Here is a 13,540-nt window from a genome sequence, read left to right as displayed (position 1 = left end):
TCTGTTGAACTATATGTCTGCCCTTGGGCAAATGAGGCACTTTCTTGGTTTCTGTGGCTTTACAGGAAATCTTCAGGCCAGGTAGTGTGAGTACACTAAACCTTTTCTTTATAAAATGGTTTTGGCTCTTTTAGTTTATTTGCCTTTCCTTTTAAATTTTAGAGACTGTTTTTGTCATTTTGTTCAAAAAGACCCTCTGTGATTTTTACTGGGAATGCATTGAGTCTATAGATCAATATTGGGAGAATTACCATCTTAATAAAATAATAAACACAAAACACAGTGTGTCCAACTGTTATAGGTATGTTTTGGGAAGTAGCTGTCCAGAAGAGTCTTATGTAGTTATTACTAAGAGTGGAAGTCATCATACATATTATTTGATTTTATTTCATTTTCTTTTCTTTTGTTTTAAATATTTATTTATTTATTCATGATAGACACACAGAGAGAGAGAGAGAGAGAGAGAGAGAGAGGCAGAGACACAGGCAGAGGGAGAAGCAGGCTCCATGCCGGAGCCCGATGCGGGACTCGATCCCGGGACTCCAGGATCAGGCCCTGGGCCAAAGGCAGGCAGGCGCCAAACTGCTGAGCCACCCAGGGAGCCCCTTCATTTTATTTTCTTAAATATTTATGCATTTATTTTAGAGAGAGAGTGTGCAGTGGGCAGGAGCAGAGGGAGAGGGAGAGCGAATCCCAAGTAGGCTCCCTGTTGAGCTCAGAGCCCAATAAGGATTCAGTCCCACAACCCTGAGATTATGACCTGAACCAAAATCAAAAGGCAGATGCTTAACTGACTGAGCAACCCAGGCACCCCTATATTATTTTAAAAAATAGGCCTTTTCTAAGTTTTAAAGACCTTTTTATAGCTATCTCTACTATATGTTTGGGAAAATACAAATAAAGAGCAAATGGGAAGTCATCCTAACTTACAGCCTGGCATCATTGTATCATGTTCTCTCTTGAGTTAACCTTTACGCTCTACTCTTATGTGTCAAATCCAAAGGAACCTGAACTTGCAAGTTTATACCTAAACCATAATATAAATATACCTTCATGCACAAATTACATGGACTCCAAGCCTCAATTTGACTGAAGGAAGATATTTGTGCCTCAACAGGATTCTCTTTCTCTTATTTCTGAAAATCAATGAAGAGATTCTTTCTTACTGCTATAGTACGTGGTACTTATGGAGCCAGGAAGAGTCCTCCTAATAGTGCGGTCTGCACCTGTTGAGGCTGGCACTTCATTCATCCATTCCACCTGCATCTATGGGAGACCTGCCTTGTATAAGACACGTTTCTAGGCTCCTGGGGGGAGAATTAGCACAGTAAGCACAGCCCTTTTCTTCAGAGATATTTCATTCTAGGTGACATCTGAGCAGAAAGCCATGTCAAGAACATTGCATGATTCCATGTGAATGTCATCTCGTGTGAAATCACAGAGATGTGCCTAGCATGACGTTTCCACCATGCTCTCCAGACCTGTACTCCATAGAGCTCCAGAGTGCTGATGAGTGGGACTGATGTAAAGAGAATGGCCCTTTCCCATCTCTGCCACACCACATCCCCTGACACACCCAAGCAGACCTGCCCATGATCAGAGGCTAGTCTCTTCTGAGCAGTCTTCTGACTTGACTCTCAAATTCTTTTCCTTAATCTCATACTTTTTCGATGCACATGTCAAGCTTGCATTTTGGCCTCATTCATTTAAATATGGTTTTTCAAACCCAATGCAAAGAGTCATGTTAAGGAGAAGTCACGCCATATGTTCAAGGCTCTGCCTCTGCCCCCATCCCTCTGCTGCTGTCACATGTTCTTCTCCTCCCTCCAGTGAGAGAGATCTATGCCCAACAATGAGTGCAATTGTATTCTAATGTTCAGGTCTAAGGGGAAAAGGAAGGGGTATCTATTTTAGCTGAATACGGGTTCTTTATCACGCAAAGATATACAGGTATATAGAAATAATTTGTTGTTTCACGTTTAAATATATTAAAATGTAACATAACTTGGCAGTTTATGTGCTTTTTGCTGAATAAGGATTTTATTATAGAGCAAAAAATATGAAAGTCAGGAACACAGAATTGAATTTGTTTTTCTCAGTTTATAAAGGCAAGGAGGGTTAAGCAGCTCAGTAACTGAGGAAATAAGATAATCAGGGGGCACTTTATAGAATATGTATTGCCTTGGGTAAGTACAATTGCAGTTCTCTTTAATTATATTTGGAATGCAAGATAGCTTAGAAGGAAAATCATACAGAGTTTAAAATTGCAATAAGTAAGCAGTAAGCAGATCAAAGAAGGCTGGATTGATTTTCTTCATGTTTAAACCTTTTTGGACCAAAAAACATCGGTCAACCTTAAATTTCTTCTTCTATACATCTCTTTGTGGCTCTTTTGAAACCAGGATCTTCTACGTATAGAATGATGGGAACGCAGCTCTTTCTATGGCCCTATTGTATTTTCTATGCAGGGCAAAGTCTGGAGCAGTCTCCTGTTTCATTTTAAGTTCCTACATCATGAGACAATATTCTTGGAACATTATCAACTTTTGCCAATTATCCCATTTTCAGAAGATCCTGAACTATACTTGTTTTGGGATGACAGTGTGATGAAGTGAGCTATGGAATCATGGAAATGACTCATTTGAAGGGTGTCTGTCTCATGCTTCACTGCTTCTCTTTCATAGTTTGTCCGTGAGTAGAATGAGCTCTGATGCCCAATCCTCATATGCCACCCTGAAGGCTGGAAGTATCATTTGGGTTATGGAACATGTAAAAGATCAGTAAATTAATCCCTCTGAAGTTTTCCTAGAAACACGACCCACATCCTGACATGTCTGTGGCAATCCAATTAATCTAGTGATTGTTATTAATATATGTTAAGTGGGCCCCTACTGCTTTGCACAAGGTAGCAAGTAGTAAACTAAACCAAATTCCTGTCTTCACGGAGCCTGTATTGTAGTGGGGTCATTAAACCATCAAACTCACGGCTGTATCATGGGAAGAGGGCCTGGAAACTATGCACTGGAGTTGGCTCCTGTTCAGACAGCATGACTGGCAACTGATGCCAGGTGGTAGCCCACTACAGGCTGAGCTGGTCAAAATTCAGTCCTTGTTCAGGTGGGACATGGGCGGGCAAATCAGGAAGTCACTGCCTGTGACTGGGACTTTCTTGTTCCAGAATACAGTTTTAACAATATAGACAAGATCTAAAACTGATGGTTTTCATAATAATGTAGCCTCACAATAATGTGAATCCTTAATAATCTTGGAACTTATTACAATGTTTTACTAAATAATGTCAGCTGGAGAAGAGTTCTATAATGAAAAAGTAGATACAAGGTTAGAAAGTAATGTTAAGGGGTTACTGATTTTAATAGGATGACCATAAATGACCCCTTTGTAAAGGTGACATTTGAGCACACAGCGGAACACCCAGGGAAGCAAACCAGGAGTAAAGATTTTTTGAAAGGTAGAACCAACAGGATTTCCTAATGCACTTGAGGTCAAGGATAATGCCAAGGTTTTCAAAAATTTTAACTATCATTTTATCTTTCAGCGTGTGTTAGAAGAATAGTTTTAAGTGTCTGTTAGTTGTGGCCAGCAATATGATTGAGAGTATTAAACCAGATGATTAATACACTTAATTTTTTTTTTAAATCTGTCGTTCAAAAAAAAAAAAAAAATCTGTCGTTCTAAAATCCTTTTGGGGCTTCTGTCCCTGACTTGAGACTGTTGACCAAATTGCTACAGGCAACATTTCTTTGCCTATTTAAAAGGGTGACACCTTACTATTATTTTTTATGCTTAACATTGCTTTAAAATGTATCAAAAATATTGTGATTTGAATTTAGTGAATTGCAATAACATATTTCAATAATTCTCTGATAATTTAGGTTACCCTAGAATATACAAGGTCAGGGGTAAGGATAGATTCCTGCCTCTGAACATCCCTCTTAGCTGACTTAGGAAAGCCCAGCTAAAAAATTTGATATGGTGATAGTCTGCCCAATACACATACTTCAGAAAAATGCTAATTAAGCTTATTTTTCTCTCTGAAGCCAATTTTAGACCTTAGTGTTTCAAAAAACATTGATTTTATGAAGGTGTTACTATTATTATTAATATGATGCTACTCTGTGATCCATGTCATTACTCCTTTAGTCAATGTAGTGTAGACTAGTGTGATAAAATCTCCAGCCTCCTGAAACATTGTCCATTTCTCTTTTGTCTGGATGCTCCTAATAGTTTTATATATTTTATAGTTTTTATTTATTTGTACATAATGTCAAAGTTGGTACATACACACACACATCTCATCTTGAGCTCTGTTAGCATTGAAAATAGGTGTAATTCACCTTTTTTAAAGATTTTATTTATTTATTCATGAGAGACACAGAGAGAGGCAGAGACACAGGCAGAGGGAGAAGCAGGCTCCATGCAGGGAGCCTGATGTGGGACTTGATCCTGGGTCTCCAGGATCACACCCTGAGCCAAAGGTAGATGCTCAACTGCTGAGCCACCCAGGCGTCTCTCACCTTTTTATTCCTCAATCCCACATGACATCATTATTGTATGGTAATAAATAGTATGGTCTTTCGTGCCAGTGAAACTGAGGTCCACATCTTAATTTTGCTCTTACTGGTCAGTAGAGTTATTTGGCTTGGAAACAATTTTCTCAAGCCTCATTTTTTTATGTATTTTTAACATCTGATTGTCAAAAATAAATAAAATAAGGCATAAATAAGAATATAATTTTATATGTAATGATTACTTTATAAATGCCAACTATTACTCTTTTACTTGAAAAAAGTGATGAGTAAATAAATATTTGACCACAAAAGACCCTGAATAGCCAAAGCAATTTTGAAAAGGAAGAACAAAACTGGAAGTATCACAATCCCACACTTCAAGTTACATTACAAACCTGTAGTGAACAAAATGATATGGTACTAGCACAAAATAAACATATAGATTAATGGAACAGAACAGAAAACCCAGAAATAAACCCACAATTAATATGGCGTATTAATCTTTGACAAAGCAGGAAAGAATATGCAATGGGAAAAAAACGTTTTCTTCAACAAATGATGTTAGCAAAACAGGACAACAACGTGCAGAAGAATGAAGCTGGATCACTTTCTTATGACATATACAGGGGTAAACTCAAAATGTGAAAAAACCATAAAAATCCCAGAAGAGAGCACAGGCAAGTAATGTCTTGGACATAGGCTGCAACAACATCTTTCTAGTTGTGTCTCCTGAGGCAAGGGAAACAACAGAAAAACAAACTATTGGGACTTCATCAAAATGAAAAGCTTCCACACAGCAAAGGAAATAATCAACAAAGCTATTATACAACAAAATGAATGGGGAGGGATCCCTGGGTGGTGCAGCAGTTTAGTGTCACCTTCAGCCCAGGGCGTGACCCTGGAGACCCCAGGATCGAGTCCCACGTCGGGCTCCCTGCATGGAGCCTGCTTCTCCCTCTGCCTATGTCTCTGTCTCTCTCTCTCTCTCTGTGACTATCATAAATAAATAAAGGGCTCAAGGGATTATTGTTTAAAAAAAAAATGAATGGAAGAAGATGGCATATCTGGTAAAGGGTTATTGCCCAAAATATAGACATGACTTATACAACCCAACACCAAAAAAACCCACAAATAATCCAATCAAGATGGGCAGAAGACATGAACAGATATTTCTCCAAAGAAGACATCCAGATGGCCAACAGATGCACGAAATAATGTTCAACATCACTCATCATCAGGGAAATACAGATTGAAACCACAATGAGATATTACCTCACACCTGTCAGAATGGCTAAAATCAAAAACACAAGAAGCAACAAGTATTAGGAAGGATGTGGAGAAAAAGGAACCCTCATGTACTGTTGGAGGGAATGCAAACTGGTGCAGCCACTCTGGTAAACAGTATGGAGTTTACTAAAAAAATTAAAAATAGAACTACCCTTTGATCCAGTAATTCCACTACTGAGTTTTTACCTAAAGAATATGAAAATATCAATTCAAAGGAATAACACATATCCCTGTGTTTATTGCAGCATTATTTACAATAGCCAAATTATGGCAGTAGGCCAAGTGAACATTGGTAGATAAAGAAGATATGGTGTGTTTATATACATATACACAAAATGGAATATTACTCAGCCATCAAAAATAATGAAATATTGCCATTTGCAATGACAGGGATGGATCTGGAGAATATAATGCTAAACGAAACAAAGAAAGACAAATGCCATATGATTTCACTCACATGTGGAATTTAAGAAAATAAACAAATAAAAAACTAGCCAACCTGAAAACAGAGTATTACCTATAGAGAACAAACACATGTTATCACGGAGGGAGTAGGTGGGAGGATGGGTTCAGTGAGTGATGGGGATTAAGGAGGGCACTTGTCCTGATGAGCACTGGCTGTCTTATATCGCTGAATCACTATATTGCACAGCTGACACTAATATAACACTCGGTTTGCTACACTAGAATTAGAATAAAGTAAATAAAAAAAAATGTTTGATAATTTACCTAAGAAAAAGCACGTCAAGTTTTCCTCCCTGATAGGAGAAACAGAACAGTGGATATGGAATTATGAATAAAACATTGTTCTGTGTAATGAGACCTCTATTTCCAGGTTCATCTCCAATCAGAGTTATTTTTACCTACAGCAATACAGTTTAGTTGGTATTGAAAAGACTGTTTATATGAATAAAAGCTCAATTTGTATTAGTTGTAAGAATTTAGGAAATATAATCAAGCTGTTTCAAGATAATCTGTATTTTCTGCATATCCATGTTTCATAATTAAATGAGATACATAAAAAACAATAAATGAGATACATTATATCATTAATGTCCATGGGTCAAGCTATTCATTAAAGGCAACATTCTCATTGATGAGATTGCATTGGTTTCATGGTCTTTTTGTTAGAGAAGAGAGTAGACACTTGGGGAAACGATTTTTTTACATTGTGGTGTTGTTTACAGATCTACCCTAGATATATCGCTATCTCTTGAGACTGGATTTATTCCTTTCGGGGAATCTGAAAGGTCCAGGAAACAGCTACATTAGGTCAGAATTACATCCTCAGTGATGGTCAGGAAACACAAATTGCAATAAGTCCACCAATCTGAATCAACAGTGTCTCATCTACATCACAGATGCTTCAGGGAAAGAAAAGAGCCCCCAACTAGTGAGGATGTCCTACACCTGTGTTTTCATACTGCTGCTCTACAGCTCTGAATTAGGACGTTCCACTAGAACATTGCATGCTTGGGTCTTTGTAACACGGATAGCAGACTACTTCTAGAAAAGAGAAATCCCACAACACTACATCTGAGACTGAGCATTTCTCAAGATAATTTTATCCATCACACAACAACATTCTCTTTCAATAGAGAAAATTTGGTGGTTTGTCAGTCAGTCTCTGTTGTCTTGATGAAACCACTCTTTCAGCTGTGTGGTCTGCTTTTCTTCCCATTACAGGTTGGAAATTCTGCCCATTATTTGAGCCAAGGTTCTGGTACCCATTTTATAGTACAGAGATAAATCGGAACAGTGATTCTAAATCTTCCAAAGAGCATAGCGGTAAACTACGCAAAATGTAGACTGAAGTTAAAAGCTTTAGAAGAAATAAGAAACAAAATGATAATAGAAAAACTTGCTTTGTAGTTCTCAACATGTCTGAAGCAGAAAGCATCATTAGCACCATAGATAAATCTGAAAAAGATCATTAATTTGGAATATAAACAAACAGATGCTTTCAACTGGGTGCCTCCCAGAGCACATACTCAATAACTATTTGATACAGTTAGTTTATTTGGAACATTATTCCAAGAAGTACAGGGAGAGGGGAAGTGAGATCAAGGATGGAGAGAAACAGTACAATCGTTTCGGCTTACTTACTACCACCACGGGGATGTGACACTCAGGCCCACTGAGGACGCTCAAAAATGTATGGTGTCCAGCCTCAGAGTGACCCAGCAGAAGACAAGAGAGCCTGGATGTGGATGCAGCAGTCTCCTTCCATCCTGATTGTGGGTCACAACCCCCTCGCCCCAAGACTTAAACTCATCTCATTTTCAGTGTGGTTTGTTCAAGATACCAGAGCATGACCCTCTCACTATAGCATAACCAACCCTGCAAATAAGAGAAATGAAGTTTGAAGTAAAAAGCTCTGAATTGGAGGGAAATGGCCTCTCAGAGCTGCAGGTAAACTGACAGCTCAGTCAAGGAATGGGGCATCCCTATGACCCAGCAATTGCACTGCTGGGGATTTATCCAGAAGATACAGATGCAATGAAACGCTGGGACACCCGCATCCCGATGTTTCTAGCATCGATGTCCACAATACCCAAACTGTGGAAGGAGCCTCGGTGTCCATCGAAAGATGAATGGATAAAGAAGATGTGGTCTATGTATACAATGGAATATTCCTCAGCCATTAGAAACGACAAATACCCACCATTTGCTTCGACGTGGATGGACCTGGAGGGTATTATGCTGAGTGAAATAAGTCAATCGGAGAAGGACAAACATTATATGGTCTCATTCATTTGGGGAATATAAAAAATAGTGAAAGGGAAGGGGAAAGGAGAAAAAATGAGTGGGAAATATCAGAAAGGGAGGCAGAACATAAGAGACTCCTAACTCTGGGAAACGAACTAGGGGTGGTGGAAGGGGAGGTGGGCGGGGGGTGGGGGTGACTGGGTGATGGGCACTGAGGGGGGCACTTGACGGGATGAGCACTGGGTGTTATTCTATATGTTGTCAAATTGAACACCAATAAAAAATAAATTTAAAAAAAAGGAACAGGGCATCAAGTTTCCTTTGCAACATTAAATTCTTCAATTTAATAATAATAATAATTAATAATAATAATAATGATGATGCAACTGCTTTTCCTATGTCCATAAACTAATACTGATCAGTAGTAGATAGCAGAGGGGATAGGAATCCAAAGTAGAAATGGGAAGAATGGAAATTCCCTGTTACACATTGGCACGTCGGGAATGACCTGGAGATCTCAGGCACGTGGGTTTCTGGGCCCCACCCACAGAAATGCAGGTTCTGCAGGCCTGTGGAGGGGCCCGTAGATGTGCAGCTCTAACGCGTTCCCAGCTGATGCTCAAGAGAGCACATTTTCAGTAGCACTCGTGCAGAGTCTATTTTCTGAACATACTGCATTCTAGCAGAAAAGTTAACAACAAAAGTAAATTCCAAAACGAAACATAAAAGAGAAGCACTCTGAAGAAAGCAAAGGATGCTTTCAGAACATCCCTTGGGTTAAAAAGTCATCACTGAATCCCAGAAGCAGAGACAGTGAAAACATGACCATCAGACCCTGGGATGCAGCTGAAGCAACACAAAAGCAGAGTTCTTAAAAACTTACATTATTAACAGAAGAACAAAAGAGAAAAATAAGGGGATTTAGCATCCTACCAAACAAATTATGAGAGAATCCGCCAAACAAATCTAAGAAAAATAGGACAAACATGAATAGAAGTAAAAAGAGAATATGATAAGTACAAATACAATAGAAAATATATAATTGGTCATCAAATCGAAGAGATTTTTCAAAAATCATATGCAATGAACAATTAACCTCATAAAGGGCACAACCAGAAATTGCACACCCATCTGAAGGCCTGGATATGAGGATGAGTGCTGGAATCATCAGAGCTACTTCTGTTTTGGTCATAACAAGCAGAAATTTGTGCGCTGTGTGAAGTTGCAGGAATTACAACTTCCTGGATGGACCTGAGTTCGAGTAACAAAGCCAAAACCAGCAAAGAGGTTGAGAAGTCGATCGAAGAGCTTTCCCTACAAAGCAGCAAACCAGGTGATGAAAGCAAAACTTGCTACCTAATATGCCCCTGTACAGAAAAAGAGAAAAAAAAAACTTTTTTTTTTTTTGACAAAACCATCATAGTACTTACTAATATGTTCCAACGACCATTTGCAGTCACACACACCCACACCCACGCACAGGCCATCTCATTCATACCATCCACACGTATGTGCTCAAGTAACCATGATCCAGTTAGGGAGAAAGAGGCAGATTATTTTCACTGTTTTAATATAGTCTGACATTAAGGAATCTATGCGTGGGTTGGATATACTAGTAGTAGGTCAAAGGAAGGGAGGGCACATTTTTAGTGTGCCGAAAGAATCGTAAAAATCCTCTGTATTTTTGCAAAATAGAAATAGATGTATATTTCCTTAACATATACCTACAGATGCTCTCGATACTCACGTGAGTGTGTATACTAGGTGTGTGTTTCTGCTGTAAATCATAGATACATCCGTCTCACCCAGGCATGGGACTATTTGGTAGCGGGGTGCACACCACCATGCATTGACAGTGCGGTGCTGGGAAATGGTTGAATTACGATCTGTCTCAAAGTGGGAGTCCACAGAATGTGCTACGTGTGGAGTGTGAATGGAAGCAAAAGAGATGATTACTCCTTTGGCCTGAGTTGTGGCTAAAATGCAGTTGCTTTGAGCTGAAATGGGTAAGTCCATGTGAGGAGCTGGCTCAAAGGGGTACATCAGAAGCTCAAATTGGGACACAGTCATTGCAAATAGCTGGTGGACATGCAGGCCAAGCCCTTGGGTCATCAGCTGTTTCTAGAGTTCTGGATTTTGGGCTGGTCCAGCCTGGAATTTTGTACTTGGGAGTCAACAGTGCATAGACTAATGTAATATAATATAATAAATATAATATAATATAATATAATATAATATAATTAATATAATATAATATAATTAATATAATATAATTAATATAATATAATATAATTAATATAATATAATATAATATAATTAATATAATATAAATAATACATATAGGATACATATATAAACACACACACACACATAACAACCCGAGGTGCTCACCTCATTTCATTCCCCAAGTATGAGGAAATGGGACCAATAGCAAACAGAAAGGGAGAGAGAATGTGGACCAGGGCAAATCAGTGACTGCTGGGGAGTCAGAAGAACCTGTCTGGGATTAGAGATCATGGTTTTGGGTGAAACCAGTTATCTTCTTCTTCAGCCACATTCAGCTGAGCAGGTCTCAGGCATGGACATAACCGGGACCTGATTTCGCCAACGATGGCAGCGATGAGCAGTAGCAAAATTGTGCTAGATCAAAACATCGAGAATTGTGCATGTCACATGGAAGATGCTCAGTATGTATTTATTGCATTAATTGAGCAAATGCATGTGTATTTGCATAATGTCTGCTGTCTCATCATTATCTGGTCCCAAAACAAAACAACCCACAAACTTATAAGATCAAGAGAAGAGAAGATACCTTCTGTCACAACTTTACGATTTCCTCTAGTTTAAGTAAAAATCCAGTAAATTTTAAAAAATACTTAAAAAAGAAGTTACCATTCTTCTTGTAGGAATATAATGTTGAATAACTTAAAATCTAGTAAACAATTAAAATGTCCTTTAAAAAAATAAATAAATAAATAAAATGTCCTTAAATTAGTTTAATAAGTTCATTGGCAATATTATTGACACATAAAGTGAATAACTTTACAAACTATGATCCAATATACATTTTTTAAAAGCCCTTTAAAATATTAATATGGATATGAACTCTCTCTGAGTGAACTTAATCAGCGATGTTTACTGATACATGATGATTAGTATGAATTATTCCTAGATTATATTCCTACCAAATTTTACAGGATACAGTCTTTTCATTTGAAAAAGTTAGTTCCTAATGAATTATGTTCACTGAAGCCCTAGCAAATTAACAATACTTTTACACTCATTAAAATTAAACGAAAGTTGGCTTGAATATATAAACTTAGTCATGAAACTTTTTGGGGAAAAATGGAGTAGTGAGTGAGACCTAGATTATGAGCTGAAAAGACCTACTGTTAAGGTTGAGTAATTAAACAGCATAATTATAGACAGACTACTGAATCAGATAAATAGCATGAAGAAATTATAAAGAATTCTGTTCCTATGTCAAGCTAATAAAGGGTTAGTTGATAAAGGGAGTGAACACAAATACTTAATTATTTGGAGAAAACGGGAGAAGTGAGATTCACCTGCTGCCTTAAACCAAAATATATTCTAGGCAGATCAATAAATTAATACTCTTTTTAAAAAGATTTTTTTTTAAATAAGCTCTACATTCAGTGTGGGGCTCAAAGTCACAACCCGAGATCAAAAATCACAGGCTCTATTGAATGAACCAGCTGGACACTCCAGAAAATTAATGGTTTTAAAAAGAGGAAAAAAATAAAACAGTGAAATGTCAATAAAAATACTTTGATGTAATTAATATCATAACTTTAATATTTTATATATCAGCTTTTCTAAGCATGGCATAAATGCCACAATACATGAATAAAATTGTTTAAAAATGAGCAAGTGAAAATTAACAATTTGGGAGAAAATAATTATTGCAGTATGACAGTATGACAGAGGGCTAATATTCATGAGTATATTATTCGTGCCAATGGAGCAGCAAAAAGACGACCTCAGATATCAAAACAGAAATAAGGTTAAACCTTTTAACGTGACAGAGAAATCTCAATGAAGATGATAAAATGCACAGCAGTCATTTTTAGAGGGAAAATTAAGATAGAAGTCAAATTTTGTCAATGGGAAATAGTTATACATGGTAAAGCAATGTTAATTAATATTCAGTATCAATATGAAATGATGACGCATGTCTGTGTGGATGGTAATAGCAATGACTCTATCATACTGGTAAGGTAAAAAGCAAAATAAATGTATTAATCTACTTACATAATATTGTGATATGTATTTATCTGTAAGCATATATGCATATACAGATATATTTCTAAATGATTTGCTTATAAAGACATGTGGAAGGTAATTATGAAGCAAATTGTTGCATGCTAATTCACTAGAAGAAAAACAAATAGTACCTAAATGTGGCAAAACCAGGAAGATGCAGATTTGCAATACAGGTGTTTTCACGGTCAGGTGTTCTTCTCGCGTGGGCGGTAAGGTGTTGGCTGCCCTCTGATCAGGTCATGGACAAGCCGTGCCGCTTCTGCGTCCAGATTGTAATCCGCACGTGGCTCCAGTTTAGTGTTCTCCTTCCTTGCGTCTTTTTCTTTTGTTCCTAAGGTGACAAGTTAAAAAAAAATTAACTTGACATCAAATTCTTAGGTTTAAAAAAAGATTATGAGCTGTTTTGATTCGCTATCAGAGTTGATGAATATAAAGCTAATTTTGATAACTTAAGGGAATCAAAGCACAATTCCCCATGCTTTTGAAGAATTAATTAGGTGATGGTGTGCAAAAATAAGAGATAATTACTATGGTTTTTCTTTTGCTTCAAAGCTGGCGATAGTTTGGGTTAGAGTTTTTGCTTACATGTGGGCAGGTAAAGGCCCCATACAGTTTGTTAGCACATCCATTGGCTTGATTCCTATGGATAGAGCCTCCAATGAAATCCAAACACTTTTGAAAATAGGTATTAAAAAAAAAAAAAAAGAAAAGAAAATAGGTATTTTAGGACA

The sequence above is a fragment of the Canis lupus genome, chromosome 27 (genome assembly GCF_048164855.1).
Source record: "Canis lupus baileyi chromosome 27, mCanLup2.hap1, whole genome shotgun sequence".
Classification (NCBI taxonomy): Eukaryota; Metazoa; Chordata; class Mammalia; order Carnivora; family Canidae; genus Canis; species Canis lupus.
Note: the sequence above shows the minus strand (reverse complement) of the source record.